This window comes from Triturus cristatus, chromosome 6 (assembly GCF_964204655.1).
Source record: "Triturus cristatus chromosome 6, aTriCri1.1, whole genome shotgun sequence".
In the NCBI taxonomy this organism is placed as follows: domain Eukaryota; kingdom Metazoa; phylum Chordata; class Amphibia; order Caudata; family Salamandridae; genus Triturus; species Triturus cristatus.
This window is the reverse complement of record NC_140589.1, coordinates 1,509,894,134-1,509,914,499: the sequence shown is the minus strand read 5'-3', so window position 1 is coordinate 1,509,914,499 and position 20,366 is coordinate 1,509,894,134.

The window sequence follows — 20,366 nt, the reverse complement described above, 5'->3', positions numbered from 1 at the left end:
TTCTATTTCATTAAAAAATTCTGACATGCAGACTGAAACATGCACTTTCAATACCAGCAGCAGTTTTCCCTGGTGAGCAGTAGCTTTACTACAGTGATCTAATGAGCAAAAAGAGTGCTAACATTCTGAATTTATGGCAAATGTGTGACACATCTGAATGCCTTCTTGATGGAATCAAAGTAAAAAACTGAAAGTATTTCCTACTGAGGAGACTGCAGTAAATGAGGAAATTAGGAAACTTCATAACAAATAAGTCTCCCAAGATGGCCACCAGAGACAAAAGAGCCCAAATGTAGCCCAAATATCACCCAGATGTAGCCCAAGTATAGCCCAATGACAGAATGTCCCAGAATGTTCTTAAAAACAACTAGAGCGCTTACTGTCTTCATTATGACAAAAGTATGGCACACCTGAAGCCATCTTGATTGGAATAAACTGGTAACACTTAAAACATTTAATTTAAAAAGGAACACAATGAGGAGGTTCATTTTGCCATAGAAATTATGATTAATGCTGAAGAAAGAAAATGAGGGCACATTTTGAGTGACTTCTCAAATCCTCTTCTATTTCATTAAAAAATTCTGACATGCAGACTGAAACATGCACTTTTAATACCAGGAGCAGACTTCCATGGTGCAGTAGTTTTACTACAGTGATCTAATGAGCAACTAGAGTGCTAACATTCAGAATTTATGGCAAATGTGTGACATATCTGAATACCTTCATGATGGAATCAAAGTAAAAAACTGAAAGCATTTCCTACTGAGGAGACTGCAGTACATGAGGAAATTAGGAAACTTCATAACAAATAAATCTCCCAAGATGACCACCGGAGACAAAAGAGCCCAAATGTAGCCCAAAATCACCCAGATGTAGCCCAAATATAGCCCAATGACAGAAGTGTGCAAAACACTTATTATTTTGTGTTTTTGCAGTGTTATATAGTGCAGACTTGTCAGGTATTGGAGTGCTTTACATGAGCATTGGTTACATCACACAAGAACAAATTCATTTTGGTTGTAGACATGGGGAGACTAAGTGATTTGACCAGAATCACAGAATGTCGAGCTGAAGCAGAAACTTCGAACTGGTTCCCCAGTTGCAAAGTCTGCAGTTCTGGAAGTAACACCACATCCTCTCCCCTAAGTGCAACATTTAATCAAGTGGTCAACTGGATAAAAAAACATAAAGATAACAAATAATTTAAAAGTGCTTTGTCGCTATTTGAAAACTCAGAAAATATGTCCTTATTTTAGTCTTTTAGAGCACTAACCATAATTTTGATGCCAATAAGACCCTCTCATATATGTAATTTCTAAAGGAAATGCTCTAGGTATTACAGTTTTGATTACATCAAGATGATGTCAGGCGTTCCACACTTTTGTAATAAATATAGAATGTTAGCAATCTAGTTGTTCATTAGGATACAGTTGAGAGGCAGAGGCCAGGGGCACGGACTCTGAAAATTGAAGGCAGGTAGGAGGGTGCAAAGGCAACAATTTAACCACACTGAGCAGGCAGGAAGGGCCGTGGAAGCACAACAGACTATGGAGGGCAGTGAAAAGGGGGGCAGGGGCAACAAACCAACAATACAGGACTTGCAAGAGAGGCTGTTGGAGGGAAGATCTATTACGGGTCAAGGAAGCTAGGGGCGGTCCCCAGATCCCCGGGAGCCACCACAGAACTGAGCAGGAGAGTGAGTCAGGGACAAAAGGGGCACCTTAATTTGAGCCGGGGTGCCTAGGAACGCTTGCTCCAAAAATGAAGAAAACAGACATATGAGACATGGAATTGGAGGCAGAATACAATGGCAGTTTAATGAGAAGATGCAACTTCAAAGAAACCGCAGAATAGAGACATAAAGTACAAAATACAGAATCCAGATAATCATACAGCTGTCATAATATTCTCTGTATCTCAATTAATGTACTGACAGAGAGAGAGAGAAAACACATCTATAAATGCATCATGAGAAACAAGTTACACCAAGGAAAATGTTACCTAGGAACACTCACGTTTACTCTTAGAGCAAGCATTCCTGCAATTACAATACAAAATCTTTTAAATGCAAAAGTAAAGAGAACAATGGTTAAACATAACATGACATTTCATATAGGTAAAATAGAATAAGATACTTCAAGCAAAGCAGAGCAAGACATTTTAAGCAAAGGAAGACAAGAGCTCCCAGCTCTTGGGGAAAACCTGCACTGCCTGTTAACCTACATACAGACGGCGAGGTAGTCCGTCGATATCTGTGGGTGCTCCCTTTTTATATCATTTTGTGGGCTCCTTTGCACGCTACATCTACCTACGTATGCTACCCAAAAGCTTCGTCTGCAGATTTTACCAGACATTTCGTCATTTACCCACTTAATGCTGACAATGGACTCGGTGAAAAGGTCAGTCTCTCAGGCCAATCGCTTATCGTAAGTTCCATAGAGCAAGCAGAAAATAATGGGTATTGTACGGGAATTCAATATATTCATGTATAAAATCTCCTCAGCTCTCCTAACTTGACGCTCTGCGGTTGCCACTTCCTTAAAAGCGGGAAACATGCCCAGGAAGCAAGTACCAGTCCAGGATGCAGCCTACTGTATGTCGACAGCTTCAGGGGGATGTTGAACTTTGATACCCAGCACGGAGCACTCGGGTAGGGTGGGGGCTACTAGTTTGGATCAGAAGGCCTCGCAGACCTGCCTTCAGACTGCTATACACTAAAATTGCAGAGCTATGGTCAATTTAACAAAGAGGCCTACATATTGAACAGAAGGGCCTACACAGGGGTTTTATGCTGGCTGAGTGGTAAGGATGTCTCAGGATAATTATATAGCAACACAGGACCCGCTGGTCAATTTAATACGGCCTACAAATGCAGCTGGCAGGGCAAGGACAAGGGTCTCATACTTCAGGTGTGGACAGAACAGGCCAGGGGCCCCCTGTGATACAAAATCTACCCTCCTTCAAGGCTGTGGCAATGTAATAGACCATTGTGGGCAGAAGGAAGAGGCAATGGTAGTACAACCATACATGCCAACAGACCCGATTCAGCCAGGAAACGTCCAATGTTTTTAAGCTCAAATGGGCTTTATTTGATCTGTCTCCTGTCTACAATATCCTCTTTTTCAATGTAACTCAAAGGGGAAAATCAATACCCCAGTTTTTTTTCAAAATCTCCCTCTTACCAAGTTCAAAATGTTCGCAAGTATGGTACATTGGATCATGGAAGGAAATGGGATAGGGACATGGACTTGGATAACAGAGGACAGGAGGGACATGGAGAGGTGCACCAAACTGACCCTGCAGGGCAGGCATCAGGGTTTGCAGCAGCACAATACACCACACAGGGCATGCAGGATGGGAGTGCAGCACAACAATCCATAAAAAGCAAGAGGGAGGGGACAGGACCATGCACATGGACAACAGAGAACAGAGGGGCAAGAGGCAATGGTAGCTAGCTGACCATAATGGACAGACAGGAGAGAAAGCTGCAGCATAACAGACCATAAAGGGCAGGAGGGACGGATCAGGGGCATTACAATGGAACAGACAAGCCAGGAGGGAGGGAGTAGGGCTGGGGGCAAGGGGGAAGGGCAGGAGCAGCAAGATAGCCATGGAGGTCAGGCAGGATGGGCACTAGAAGCAAGACACACCATGAAGAGCAACAGTGAGACTGTGATGACATACACACAGACCATGGAGGGAAGGTGGGAGGGGGTCAGGGGCAGCTAACTGACCACACAGGGAAGGTGGGAGGGGCCATGGCAGCACGGAAGACCATGCATGGCAAGTGGGAGGGTTAGTGGCAGCACAATGGCTATGATGGGCAAGAAGGAGGGTGGAGGGGCATGCACAAAGGACGATGGAGGATAGAAGGGAGGGTCAGGACCTGTGCACAGACAAGAAAGTTCAGGGGAAGGGACCTCACAACAGACCACACGGGGCAGGCAGGAGGAGCAGTTGCAGCACAACAGACCAGGGAGGGCAGAAGGGTGTGGCAGTACAATTGACCATGTAGGACAGGAGGAAGAGGATAGGGGCATGGCATGTGGACAGGCAGGGTGGAGGTGGCAGGGACAGGTTACAGTCATCTGACAATGCTAGGCAGGTGGGAGGGGAGTGGCAGCTCAACAGAACACTCAGAGTAGATAGGAGTGGCAGGTCCATGGGACATGGTGGGCAAAAAGGATGGAGCAGGGGCATGCACAAAGACATCGGAGGGCAGGGGGAAGGAGAATAGGGGCAGCAAGCTAAGCACAGAGTTTAAGCAGGAGGTCAATGATGGGGCATAGAATTGGGCAATGGAGGGCAGGAGGAGTGGACTGGTACATCATACTAAATTGAGGGCAGTGGCAGCACATCAGACCATGCATGGCAGGAGGGAGGAGGCTAGTCCATGGATTCACACAACAGAGGATAGGGAGGAAGGGGATGGGGCAGCAAGCTAACTGTTCAGAGAAGGCGGGTATTAGGAACTTTATTGTTTTTAAAACATTGTGTCTGTGCGAACTACTTAAAATATGAACAAGTATGCAGCATAATCTCACTTTTATTCAGGAAGAAGAGGACGTTTGTGACTGTGACTCCGGGCTCACTTGGCAGAAACACCCCCTGACCCTCCACCCCCTATCGCAAAATGTAATGCCCGTGAAAAGGGTAGGTGAACACAGTGTTATATAGAACATAGTCCTGAGAGCACGATTGAAAATGAAAACTAGATATAGTGTATGGTATAAACTATGCACCAAAAAGTGTGATATAAGATGAACCGGGCGTGAAATATAATATGCAATACATTGTGCGCAATGACAGATTCATTGGAGAGCGCGAGATAGCACAGGCACTAGCGCGTGCTATGCGATATGCGCCTTGGAGTGTAATATGCACAGGGCAGTGTTGTGTAACCTAACTAGTCTCTAAAGTTGTAATATAAAATATGTGCTGGGGAGTGTAACGTTGCATATGCACTGTGACAAAGATATGGATCCCAGATTGTAATATGTATGGCATAGCACTGTGCGTTATAACATAGGCATCGAGAAAGGCACGTTAGATGGGGCAATATAACCCGTGCGAAGACAAGTGTGGCATGACATATTCACGGGGTGGTGTTACAGTGCACATGGGCTAGAGAGTGTCATAGCATATGCACTAGCTAGTGGAATACAACACAGAGGTGTGTGGCACTCGGCAGGCAATGGTGGGTGTAACACAGCATTGGGCTCTGTCAGGAGCACGCTGTGACTCTCAAGTGATGTTCGTCCCCTTTCCAGAGAGTAAAATAAAAAGTATTACACATCCGGCAGTGGATGTGTGTTTTATTAACCGTGAGGGGGGTTTCTTGCATAGTTTTGGTCGAATTTTTGTCGAATCCCCTTTGAATGGCTTGGTGTGCATGTGTATTAAATGTGCCCGTCAATAGCTACCCATGTTTGTATAAATAAACGACAAGGGTGTCTACCAGGATTAGGCACGGTAGGGCATCAGACATGTCAGAGCTTCACTAGTGGTGTAAATACATTCCACGTGGATTCATTGCATGCATAGTCGCCTTTTAATGAATATCACGCAAATCGTCATGGTGATAGGTACGTACGGTTTGTCCAGCATGTCCTAGGTGTGTCTACAAATATATATTTTTTAAAAATAATAAAAAACAGTGGCCGGCCCTGGGGATTGGGGTCAAAAAAATAAAATTAGGAGACTGGCCCTGGGGGATGGGGTCATCAGGGCCAATAAATTAGAATAAGAAGGGGAACCAAACAGCCCCCCTTCTTAAAAAACTAAAATAAATAAAAGACTGGCATCGTGCCGGAGGCCATGCCCCCTCCGTGCAGCACTCTGCAAACGCGCCCCCAACAGGCATCTCCAGTATGCGCCAGGGAGCTGCGCTGTAGCCAGGTGTTCTGAGGCCAAGCCCCTTTTTACACCTCTCTGCAACGCAGCTCTGTGGCGCTTACTGGAGGTACCTAGTGGTCTAGTTTGACCCTAGGGACCCTTAGGATTCAGGGGGACTTAATCTCTCAACTTAGAACAGCCACAGGGCGCGTTTACACAGTGGTAAAGGGAGGGGACGGGGCCTGAGGTGACGTGTGCAAACACGCACTATGGCACGTTTTAAATTGGGGATATAATTTCCCTTCAATACTGAGGGCCCCTGGGGGGTAACTAGCCCACCAAGTGCTTCCAGTAAGCGCCACTGAGCTGCATTGCAGAGAGGTGGTCCAGGCCGTGCCAAATTTTACACCTCTCTGCAACGCAGCTCTGTGGCACTTACTGGAGGTACCTAGTGGGCTAGTTGGACCCTAGGGACCCTCAGGATTCAAATGAACTTAATCTCCCAACTAAAAACGGACACAGGGCGTGTTTACACAGTGGTGAAGGGAGGGGACGGGGCCTGAGTTAACGTGTGCAAAAACGCCCTGTGGCCTGTTTTAAGAGGTAGTTTTAATCCCCATGCCCTATTATACACTAGGGGCTTACAGAGGAGGTCATGCTAATCACAGGGGGACCCCATCGCATAATGTTCCCTAGTGTATGTAGGTGTTTTCACTGTATTCTAAGTGTCTTTTAACATGGCACTGGCTCTAGGACTGGTTGGTCAGACTCAGTTACCACCAGTATCCGTCTGAAAAAGTTGAGGGTACACGATGATTTTGCAACAAGGCTTCTTTCTGCTCTTCTTTTTGTTCTTTCTGCACGTTATCCTTCTTCCTGCACTTTTCTTCGTCTTTGAGGACTTCTTTTGCTTCTTTCTGCACTTCTTTTTTTTCTTCCTGTGCATTTTTTCTTCTTTCTTCACATGTCCTATCTCTGTAGGCATAGTTAGAAATTAGCATTTAAAAAACCTTTGAAATTCACAGAAAAAACCATAGGTTTGAGGCACGTTATAGTTAGGAATTAGCATTTAAAAAACCTCAGAAATTCACTGAAAAAGCCATAGGTTTCAGGGGTGTTATAGTTAGCTGGACTTTTCACTTGTACAAAACCATTGAAATTCCCCCGTTATAGTTAGTTCAGCTAACTATAACTCGCGCGCCCGCAATGCACTGCTGATGACGTCACTCATGACATCACTGATGACATCTCAAATGACATCACTGATGACATCATCCAGTGAATGTGTGTTTTTCTGAAAATTAAATATGTTTTATATATGTATATCTCAAGGTCGATGGAAGAATAAATGGGTATATAAGTGTCAAAATGGATGATTTGTTTCTGAAAAATTGATTGTGTAACTGACTGATTAAGTGTATCATAGAGAATACATGGCTTAGTGAGTAATGTTTAAATATGTAAATATCTGTATCAGTCTCTCACTTTGTGTATAAGTGGCTGCGTGGGTTGGTGAGTAGCTACATGGGTGTCTATATAGGTTATTAGTTGGTTTTTTGAGTATCAGTCTGAGTGTCTGCATGGTTCGGTGGGGGGTATTACGTAGTGCATAAGTGCATGAATGAGTGACTCACTGTTTGTATGTGTTGAAGACAGCATGTGTGCAGGACTGTATGGGTGGATGAGTGTGTGTAAGGGTGTGTAAGTGAGTGAATGACTGTCTCAATAGTGTCTTTATGAGTAACTACATATGTTTTAAACTAGTATATGTGACTATTGATGTATATAAGTGAGTATATGTGAGAGTGAGAGATTGAAAGAGTTCCTGTATGAATAAGTATGTGTTTCTATAAGTGATTGTTTAAAAGACTAAGTATGTGTAAGTTTCCGTAGAAGTAAGTGTGCTGGTGTGTGTATAACTGTATGTGCAAGTAAATGTATGTTTGATTCTTTATTAGCATGAGTGACTATGTGTGTGAGTAACTCTATGGATGAGTGGCATTGTGTAACAGGATGTATAGGTGTACGAGTACATATGATGAGTGAGTACATGTATGAGTGACTGTATAGGACTGTTGGTGAATGAGTGGATGTGTATGTGTATCTTAGAATTACTGAATAGGTTGTTGTAACTGGTATTGGTATGTCCATTGTTTTGAACATTTTAGTCTCTATTTTTGAATGTGTGTATCAAAGGTTATATTAGGGTGAGAGGAGGTCTGCCACTCTATCACAAGGATGATGTCTTCAGTGATGTCATCAGTGATGTCATTTGAGATGTCATCAGTGATGTCATGAGTGATGTCACTGACCATGTCATGAGTGATGTAATATGTGACGTCATCAGCAGTGCATTGCGGGCGCGCGAGTTATAGTTAGCTGAACTAACTATAACGGGGGAATTTCAATGGTTTTGTACAAGTGAAATGTCCAGCTAACTATAACACCCCTGAAACCTATGGCTTTTTCAGTGAATTTCTGAGGTTTTTTAAATGCTAATTCCTAACTATAACGTGCCTGAAACCTATGGTTTTTTCTGTGAATTTCAAAGGTTTTTTAAATGCTAATTTCTAACTATGCCTACAGAGATAGGACATGTGAAGAAAGAAGAAAAAATGCACAGAAAGAAAAAAAAGAAGTGCAGAAAGAAGCAACAAAAGTCCTCAAAGATGAAGAAAAGTGCAGGAAGAAGGATAACGTGCCGAAAGACCAAAAAGAAGAGCAGAAAGAAGCCTTGTTGCAAAATCATCCTGTACCCTCAACTTTTTCAGACGGATACTGGTGGTAACTGAGTCTGACTAACCAGTCCTAGAGCCAGTGCTATGTTAAAAGACACTTAGAATACAGTGAAAACACCTACATACACTAGGGAACATTATGCGTTGGGGGTCCCCCTGTGATTAGCATGACCTCCTCTGTAAGCCCCTAGTATATAATAGGGCAGGGGGATTAAAACTACCTCTTAAAACAGGCCACAGGGCGTTTTTGCACACGTTGACTCAGGCCCCGTCCCCTCCCTTCACCACTGTGTAAACACGCCCTGTGTCCGTTTTTAGTTGGGAGATTAAGTTCATTTGAATCCTGAGGGTCCCTAGGGTCCAACTAGCCCACTAGGTACCTCCAGTAAGTGCCACAGAGCTGCGTTGCAGAGAGGTATAAAAAGTGGCACGGCCTGGACCACCTCTCTGCAATGCAGCTCAGTGGCGCTTACTGGAAGCACTTGGTGGGCTAGTTAGCCCCCAGGGGCCCTCAGTATTGAAGGGAAAGTATATTCCCAATTTAAAACGTGCCATAGTGCGTGTTTGCACACGGCACCTCAGGCCCCGTCCCCTCCCTTCACCACTGTGTAAACGCGCCCTGTGGCTGTTCTAAGTTGAGAGATTAAGTCCCCTTGAATCCTAAGGGTCCCTAGGGTCAAACTAGACCACTAGGTACCTCCAGTAAGCGCCACAGAGCTGCGTTGCAGAGAGGTGTAAAAAGGGGCTTGGCCTCAGAACACCTGTCTGCAGCGCAGCTCCCTGGCGCATACTGGAGATGCCTGTTGGGCTAGTTGGCCCTCAGGGACCCTCAGTATTGAAGAGGAATTAATTCCCCAACTTACAACTCGCCAGGGGGCGCGTTTGCAGAGTGCTGCAAGGAGGGGGCATGGCCTCCGGCGCGATGCCAGTCTTTTATTTATTTTAATTTTTTAAGAAGGGGGGCTGTGTGGTTCCCCTTCTTATTCTAATTTATTGGCCCTGATGACCCCATCCCCCAGGGCCTGTCTCCTAATTATATTTTTTTGACCCCAATCCCCAGAGCCGGCCACTGTTTTTTATTATTTTTAAAAAATATATATTTATAGACACACCTAGGACATGCTGGACAAACCGTACGTACCTATCACCATGACGTATTGCGTGATATTCATTAAAAGGCGACTATGCATAAAATGAATCCACGTGGAATGTATTTACACCACTAGTGAAGCTCTGACATGTCTGATGCCCTACCGTGCCTAATCCCGGTAGACACCCTTGTCGTTTATTTATATAAACATGGGTAGCTATTGACGGGCACATTTAATACACATGCACACCAAGCCATTCAAAGGGGATTCGACAAAAATTCGACCAAAACTATGCAAGAAACCCCCCTCACGGTTAATAAAACACACATCCACTGCCGGATGTGTAATACTTTTTATTTTACTCTCTGGAAAGGGGACGAACATCACTTGAGAGTCACAGTGCGCTCCTGGCAGAGCCCAATGCTGTGTTACACCCACCATTGCCTGCTGAGTGCCACACACCTCTGTGTTGTATTCCACTAGCTAGTGCATATGCTATGACACTCTCTAGCCCATGTGCACTGTAACACTACCCCGTGAATATGTCATGCCACACTTGTCTTCGCACGGGTTATATTGCCCCATCTAACGTGCCTTCCTTGATGCCTATGTTATAACGCACAGTGCTATGCCATACATATTACAATCTGGGATCCATATCTTTGTCACAGTGCATATGCAACGTTACACTCCCCAGCACATATTTTATATTACAACTTTAGAGACTAGTTAGGTTACACAACACTGCCATGTGCATATTACACTCCAAGGCACATATCGCATAGCACGCGCTAGTGCCTGTGCTATCTCGCGCTCTCCAATGAATCTGTCATTGCGCACAATGTATTGCATATTATATTTCACGCCCGGTTCATCTTATATCACACTTTTTGGTGCATAGTTTATACCATACACTATATCTAGTTTTCATTTTCAATCGTGCTCTCAGGACTATGTTCTATATAACACTGTGTTCACCTACCCTTTTCACGGGCATTACATTTTGCGATAGGGGGTGGAGGGTCAGGGGGTGTTTCTGCCAAGTGAGCCCGGAGTCACAGTCACAAACGTCCTCTTCTTCCTGAATAAAAGTGAGATTATGCTGCATACTTGTTCATATTTTAAGTAGTTCGCACAGACACACGTTTTAAAAACAATAACGTTCCTAATACCCGCCTTCTCTGAACAGTTAGCTTGCTGCCCCATCCCCCTCCTCCCTATCCTCTGTTGTGTGAATCCATGGACTAGCCTCCTCCCTCCTGCCATGCATGGTCTGATGTGCTGCCACTGCCCTCAATTTAGTATGATGTACCAGTCCACTCCTCCTGCCCTCCATTGCCCAATTCTATGCCCCATCATTGACCTCCTGCTTAAACTCTGTGCTTAGCTTGCTGCCCCTATTCTCCTTCCCCCTGCCCTCCGATGTCTTTGTGCATGTCCCTGCTCCATCCTTTTTGCCCACCATGTTCCATGGACCAGCCACTCCTATCTACTCTGAGTGTTCTGTTGAGCTGCCACTCCCCTCCCACCTGCCTAGCATTGTCAGATGACTGTAACCTGTCCCTGCCACCTCCACCCTGCCTGTCCACATGCCATGCCCCTATCCTCTTCCTCCTGTCCTACATGGTCCATTGTACTGCCACACCCTTCTGCCCTCCCTGGTCTGTTGTGCTGCAACTGCTCCTCCTGCCTGCCCCGTGCGGTCTGTTGTGAGGCCCCTTCCCCTGAACTTTCTTGTCTGTGCACAGGTCCTGACCCTCCCTTCTATCCTCCATCATCCTTTGTGCATGCCCCTGCACCCTCCTTCTTGCCCATCGTAGCCATTGTGCTGCCACTAACCCTCCCACTTGCCATGCATGGTCTTCTGTGCTGCCATGGACCCTCCCACCTTCCCTGTGTGGTCAGTTAGCTGCCCCTGGCCCCCTCCCACCTTCCCTCCATGGTCTGTGTGTATGCCATCACAGTCTCACTGTTGCTCTTCATGGTGTGTCTTGCTTCTAGTGTAAGCCTGGGCAAAGCACTACGCTACGCTCGCGTAGTTTGCGAAGTTCGCGCTACTTCGCACTACGCGAACTGCACGTAGCACAGTGCGAACACGCGTAGCGTAGTGTTGCGTAGTGCTGCGGTCATTTTTTGCTTGCTCGCGGTCCTCAACGTCAAGTTGGCGACCGCGAGCAAGCAAAATGACATCCCAGCGAGACTTTTTCCTTGTTCGCGATCAGCAACTGCAAGTTGGCGATCGCGAGCATGGAAAATAAACCTCTCGGCGAGATTCCCAACGCAAGGAGGTCAGGTTTCTCATTGCGAGTGGTCGCGTATGCTCGCGACCGCTCGCGATGAGAAACTACCAGTTCGCGTTGAGAAAGCTGAAGCTCGAGTAAAAATCTACTCGAGCAGCAGAAAACTACAGCTTGCACTGTGCAAGATGCCATTTTCAATGATTGCACAGTGCCGGTTGCTTGTCCGCACTGTGCAATCATTGAAAACGACATCTGGCACAGTGCGAACAAGGTACTACGCAGTTCGCGAAGTACTACGCGTAGCTCGCGTAGTGCGAACTTCACTTTGCGTAGCTTCGCGAAGTGCTACTTCGCGAACTACGCCCAGGCCTATTCTAGTGCCCATCCTGCCTGACCTCCATGGCTATCTTGCTGCTCCTGCCCTGCCCCCTTGCCCCCAGCCATCTGTTTACATGTGCAGACCCCTACTCCCTCCCTCCTGGCTTGTCTGTTCCATTGTAATGCCCCTGATCCGTCCCTCCTGCCCTTTATGGTCTGTTATGCTGCAGCTTTCTCTCCTGTCTGTCCATTATGGTCAGCTAGCTACCATTGCCTCTTGCCCCTCTGTTCTCTGTTGTCCATGTGCATGGTCCTGTCCCCTCCCTCTTGCTTTCTATGGATTGTTGTGCTGCACTCCCGTCCCGCATGCCCTGTGTGGTGTATTGTGCTGCTGCAAACCCTGATGCCTGCCCTGCAGGGTCAGTTTGGTGCACCTCTCCATGTCCCTCCTGTCCTCTGTTATCCAAGTCCATGTCCCTACCCCATTTCCTTCCATGATCCAATGTACCATACTTGCGAACATTTTGAACTTGGTAAGAGGGAGATTTTGAAAAAAAACTGGGGTATTGATTTTCCCCTTTGAGTTACATTGAAAAAGAGGAGATTGTAGACAGGAGACAGATCAAATAAAGCCCATTTGAGCTTAAAAACATTGGACGTTTCCTGGCTGAATCGGGTCTGTTGGCATGTATGGTTGTACTACCATTGCCTCTTCCTTCTGCCCACAATGGTCTATTACATTGCCACAGCCTCTCTTGCATGTCCTGTATTGTTGGTTTGTTGCCCCTGCCCCCTTTCCACTGCCCTCCATAGTCTGTTGTGCTGCCACGGCCCTTCCTGCTTGCTCAGTGTGGTTAAATTGTTGCCTTTGCACCCTCCTACCTGCCTTCAATTTTCAGAGTCCGCGCCCCTGTCCTCTGCCTCTCAACAGTATCCTAATGAACAACTAGATAGCTAACATTCTATATTTATTACAAAATTGTGGAACGCCTGACGTCATCTTGATGTAATCAAAACTGTAATACCTAGAGCATTTCCTTTAGAAATTACATATATGAGAGGGTCTTATTGGCATCAAAATTATGGTTAGTGCTCTAAAAGACTAAAATTAGGACATATTTTCTGAGTTTTCAAATAGCGACAAAGCACTTTTAAATTATTTGTTATCTTTATGTTTTTTTATCCAGTTGACCACTTGATTAAATGTTGCACTTAGGGAAGAGGATGTGGTGTTACTTCCAGAACTGCAGACTTTGCAACTGGGGAACCAGGTTGGAGTTTCTGCTTCAGCTCGACATTCTGTGATTCTGGTCAAATCACTTAGTCTCCCCATGTCTACAACCAAAATGAATTTGTTTTTGTGTGATGTAACCAATGCTCATGTAAAGTTTCCTAATTTCCTCATGTACTGCAGTCTCCTCAGTAGGAAATGCTTTCAGTTTTTTACTTTGATTCCATCATGAAGGTATTCAGATATGTCACACATTTGCCATAAATTCTGAATGTTAGCACAGTGTCTAGTTGCTCATTAGACACTGTAGTAAAACTACTGTTCACCATGGAAGTCAGCTCCTGGTATTAAAAGTGCATGTTTCAGTCTGCATGTCAGAATTTTTTAATGATATAGAAGAGGATTTGAGAAGTCACTCAAAATGTGCCCTAATTTTTCTTTCTACAGCATTAATCATAATTTCTATGGCAAAATGAACCCCCTCATTGTGTTCCTTTTTAAATTAAATGTTTTAAGTGTTACCAGTTTATTCCAATCAAGATGGCTTCAGGTGTGCCATACTTTTGTCATAATGAAGACAGTAAGCACTCTAGTTGTTTTTAAGAACACTCTGGGACATTCTGTCATTGGGCTATACTTGGGCTACATCTGGGTGATATTTGGGCTACATTTGGGCCCTTTTGTCTCTGGTGGCAATCTTGGGAGACTTATTTGTTATGAAGTTTCCTAATTTCCTCATTTACTGCAGTCTCCTCAGTAGGAAATACTTTCAGTTTTTTACTTTGATTCCATCAAGAAGGCATTCAGATGTGTCACACATTTGCCATAAATTCAGAATGTTAGCACTCTTTTTGCTCATTAGATCACTGTAGTAAAGCTACTGCTCACTAGGGAAAACTGCTGCTGGTATTGAAAGTGCATGTTTCAGTCTGCATGTCAGAATTTTTTAATGAAATAGAAGAGGATTTGAGAAGTCACTCAAAATGTGCCCTAATTTTTCTTTCTGCAGCACTAATCATACTTTTTATGGAAAAATGAACCCCCTCATTTTGTTCCTTTTTAAATTAAATGTTTTAAGAGTTACCACTTTAATCCAAGCAAGATGGCTTCAGGTGTGCCATACGTTTATCACAAGTAGGACTGTTAGCGCTCTAGTTGTTCTTTGGAACACTCTGGGAAGCTGCAGTAGAACACAAAGGAATCAACTGACAGTCTCTGCCCTTGTTGGATGTACATGTTTTACTGAGAATGTCAGACTTCATTCTCACATGACTGAGAAAGATAATGTGAATTTACAGAAAATAAGCTCTCAGTTTAGCTTATAGATCACCTTCCAAACCTCTGTGGGAAAAGCATGAGAAAATATTTTTCTCTCAATCATGATATCCCAGCAGAAGGCTTTTTCACATGGTGAAATCACCTTAGAACATACCACAGTTCCTAAAATGAGTATGGTACCATCAACAAATGATTTATAATGTAACTAAAGTCTCAAAACCTTCTATTAACTGCAATGCTTTTTAATGAGGTGCTATCATGTATATTGGTCCCAAGATGGCTGCCAACACTTCTTGGATGAAGTGCTGACAGCCAATCAGATCTCAGGATGAGCGGTGTGGTTAGGCTCCGCCCACATATATATATGATTTTACTTTTGATTTTCTCAGGAACTACTGAACAGATTGACTCCATATATGCAAAAGGCACATCCCTGAGCTGAGGACTACCTCTCTGCCAAATTTCAAGTAATTCTGTTCAGCCGTTCGGGCTGTACCTTGGACTAAAGGTCCCTATGGAAAATTGCATGGGGAAAATGCGTTTTGGGACCCCCCTTTTTTCTCAGCCGCTGCTTGACGAATCAGGGTAGGAGCGGAGCGGAGCGCCCCACCTATTTTGAAATTTTCGCGAGGATTCGTCAATCGGCGCCATAGTTATTCCAAATAGAATGTTGCGGATTTCCTATGGAAACACGGTCCTAACTATAACTATCTACTGGCGACCGCCAGTAGATAATATATATATATATATATATATATATATATATATATATATATATATATATATATATATATATATATATATATATATATATATATATATATATCTAAACTTGAAGCATTCATGAACCTCCAGCGCATAGCGCGTAGCGAAAATGAACGCACAAACTCCTCTTCGTCGGTGCTTAAGGTAATTCTTTATTTACGCCCTTCTGTCTGCCATGAAGCGTTTCGGTCTCATGTAAAAAAAAATCTACAATTTAAATGATTATTAAACAATTTAATAATTAATTTTCAATAAAAAAATGTTTCTTATTTATTACTTAATTAACTTGCCACACTATACTCCACAGACATATCAGGCTACATTTAAAATGTAAGTAAATAAATCAGTATAACACAATTTACATCATTAATAATCAATTACCTAATGAATTCACTATCTATATTTAGTTAATTATTGCTTAATTCACATTCCACCCTATTCCTGTAAAACCTAACAACTCACAAGTGGAAGAGGTGTGGCGCATCGGCCAGGGTGTCTGACTCCGGAACCCGGGTGCTCACGGTTTGATCCCCGGCACCGGTGGCAGATCAGGCCAGCACCATGTGACTTTGGGCAATAGCTTGCTTAGTTTTCCCGAGGGCCCCCAGCGCCTTGACACCTTAGGGTAATTGTTTGCGCTTTAAAAATGCTGGACATATACATTTACAACTAAAATGTAACTTAAATAAATCAATATTACAGAATGTACATAATTAATTATAAATTAAATAATTGATAATTAATTATTACTTAATTAAATTCCCACCCTATGCTTCTAGAAACCCAACAGTCCACACCTAAAATATAACTAATATATGAAGTTATTACACAGTTTACATAATTAATATTCAATTAACTATTAAAAAATGCATTCAAAATTAATTGTTAATTAAATAGTGCTTTATTACCTTCCCACCCTATACCCCTACAAACCTAACAACTTGCTACAACACTATAAATTACAATTAGCAGTTACATTATAAATGATAAATCGCTTAAATGTATAAGCTGTATTTAAAAATGTTATTAACAATTATTCAAACAATAATAACATACAAAATTCATATATGAAGTAAAACACATTAAAATAATTCTAAAATGATATTTTTCACAACTATATTATTAAAAGCTATATTAACAATGATATTCTTAACAGCAATATTACTTTCATTAAGAAATCAATATTCTTGACAATTTAATGACTGCATCACAATATTTTTTCCCGATATGTCTGTATCTGGATATTTACAACTCAATATTTGTCCAAACACCTTATATAGGATCCTGGTGAATAGAATTTTAAAACCGCTCTAGGATGTCCTACTTGTTTTTATTTATTGGGGCCAAATGGATGGTTAAAAGTTTATTTTGGATGCTGCGGATAATTATTACTTATGAGTTCCTCTGGTCAGCATGTTTCAGTCAATTTTTTGACTCCCGTACAGGGTCCCCAGCTTTCTTCAGGAACTTGATCCCTTATAATGTATTAGGAATTCTCAACTGTATGAATGCATACAACATCACACTCACAAATATTCATACACTACTTACTCTAAAACCTGTGTATTATGGTGGAGTTCTTAGTAAGGGAAGTCCTGTGGAAATAAAAGTAGGATGAGACACATATAGAGGAGACATATCATTTGGAAGTGAAAAGGTGGAAGTCAGATCACTCCACACATGTATTCTGTACCACAGCAAACTGATGCCCGCAAAACGTAAACAATACTGCAAACACAAGCATGTGTAGTAATATTTGACAATATAGTAATTCATTCCATTCTTTACAGAAGTGTTGCACACACCTACTCTCCTGCCCTCACTGTATGGGAATGCAGGCCGCATAGAGGTTGGTACCATGGGATCCTTGCAGTTACAAACTGGAGGCATAGACTTATTAACACTTTCCAACAAGTTTGCACTCCTTTTTGTACCTCAAACCCGATACAAAGTGTTATGCAGGGATATACAATCCAATGCAAATCAGGATTTGCACTGGATAGTTTCCCTAAGTTACGCAAAGTTGCACTATGTGCTGCTTTGCATTAATTTGTCAAGAGGGTTTTCCATGGGTTGTACATTGGCATTCCTATTGTAATGCACACATGCAAAGCAGGAAGGCTGTTAATGGTTAGGTTTTGTACTGGAAGGGTACTGTTACAGAATGCAGGCACACTTACACTATGACACAAGACTGTTTCGAATGACACTTAGCAGCCTAGAGTGCACCATTACAGGGAGAGAGGGAAACATGCCAAATCTTAGGAGATATGGTACTGCTCTGTTCTTTACTTTCATTCAACACAGCGCAGCAGCTTTAGACTTTTTTGTAAATCTGGCGGTAGAATGTGGAGTAAAAATCAGAGGGGTGTCGATAGATGTTTCTAATTTGCATGCTCTATTGAATTTAGGTTAAGTTAAGGATTAGCTAGACTCATGTCTGTTGACTTCTAGTCATTATGCCACTCTGGATGTTGCTTGCTCAAAGCCATCCATAATAGGAAAGCCATTCCATCGTTATGCGGGTCCTACTTGTGACTGTATTTACAAGGCAGCATGACAACAAGCACACCACAGGATCTTGGAGTCACATAGCATCTCTGTCACATGAGGTAGAACACTGTGACACTGTAATTCAAGGAGGCTGGGCATGGCTTTGATAACCCTCCTTTCCACAAAAACCTCCACACTCTCCTGAATATCTTCCTCAAATGAGATAAAGCACCCTAATGTCCCACGGTCAATGGACAGTGCCTCTACATAGTTCAAAAACCTGCAGAAGAAATTCATTTTAGATTTTTATAGGAACTCTTATCCACAGTTTATTTGTGGCATGCTTCATCATCAAGTCCCTCATCCAGAATGATGGTACATCTGGATGGGCTCAACTTGTTTAAGGGACATGTTAATATCACAGGGATCAGGCAGATTATTAGAGAGTATCCTGATAAGATTTAAAAAAGGAGGTGACTTGGATTGTACCTAGTGGGCAGTGAGAGGTCTTTAGTGCCCCTGCATCACTGGTCTTCATGGTATGGCTATATGCTTGCTATTACAGGACAATTTGTCTTCATCAGCACTGAAACTATCCCTTGAATACAGAAGCAATTAAATATTTGCAGGTAATTTACAAAAAACATGCAAATACTCATGTATGCTTACATATGTTCCTTCTCAGGGACTCTGTGACTTGTCTGTGAGGCAGGGGTCAAGAGGTACATAGTTAGGAAGCAATTTTTCATTTTAAAGCACATCATAACAGTGAGACACACTTTTGTGAAATAAAGTATGTGGTAGCATCACAAAACTAAAACTGCAATGTCTATATGGTACCACATACCACATAGACTAGAACAGTTGACAGTATTTTAGTGGCTTTACCAGTTAGCTAAAACAAAATTGCTCAAGGCTATGAGCAATGGGAAGCTATATGTTGATACAAGATAATTACAGATAAATAATTACATCAGTGATACAGCGTGGATATAAACTAAGACGATCTAGCCACAATTGCAACTTTTTAAGAATTATCATCAGTACTCTACAGCTCCAATGTCCATGCATGGTATACTACAAATAGTCACTGTTAGAAACACAAACCAGACCACCCTACCGTGTAAATAATTAACATAACACTACTGGCCCTGCAACACTAAACATAAATCTGTGAAATCACTACAGTAAGTAGTTAAACGGTTAGAATCTCTAAATGTTTATATTCAGTTTAGTAAGTTTACAGAAATATGAAATAGATTTGGTTAGACATCAGCATTAGAAAAATACACAGTGTTTCATAAAGAAACCCTGTAAACTAACTAAAGGACCTATTCTAAAATAGAACCCATGAAGAGTTCCCCTGGAGAAGAGCGGGTAAGAAATGAACTTCTCATAAAGAGTAGTTCTGGAAACTCAGACGAGTTCCCTAAAGCTGCAGTACCAACTGTAAATAAAAGTGAGATCCTTGCAGTAGCATTAATCATTAATAATCCAAACGTCACCTCAGAGAAATAGCCAAGGAAATCAACTCTCCATAAAGAAGAGTATCAGGACAAGGAACGATCCAGTGGCAGCACCATTGGAAAAGGCAAAACAAATAGGTAAGTCTCTGAGAATGAGAATGAGGTAAAGAATGTGCTAAATACCTAGGAACACTCATTAATATAAATTCAAACTTTTTTAACAATTCTGTAGGCGTCCTCTGTCAATATCCAATGGTGGTGTTGCCAGTCTTCTTCCTCCAATTCCCAAAGTCAGTACGCTTGTTGCCATTGATCGATACAATTGTTACAGCATTTGTTACATGAGGGAAAGTTTTCATGAGAAACCTCTTACCTAAGCTAAAGGATACCCTATGAGCTCGGTGTGTGAACAATGACTCGTCAGTAATATGAAAACATCTATCATTGCTATTCGGAAACAGCAGTCATAAAAGTCTATAAGTCATCATTTAACATAATCAGATTTAATAAGCACTTTGTATTCTAATACATGATTTAACATGGGGTGAGGAGCTGGATGAACATGATGTTATAGTGAGCACATTTCTGAAAGATGTTGCTAATGCTAAGATGTTTTGCTGAATATCTTTTTAATGTAAATGTGAGCAAGATTCGAGTTGAAAAACTTTTGGGCCTTGTTAATACACAGGTTAAGAAATGGTTGCCGGGTGCAAAAATTTAGAATTTACAAATATTTTAAGAACATTCTCAATCCTGCATGTGATTTAACTAATGCATTTTCACAGTTTATTAATTAGGATTCCAAACATTATGGGGCCTATTACAATGGAGGTAAGAGGCTTTAGTTTCGAGCCCCCATCGTCAGTTTCAATTCCGACCGGCTGATTATGTATCAGCAGGTCAGAATTGAA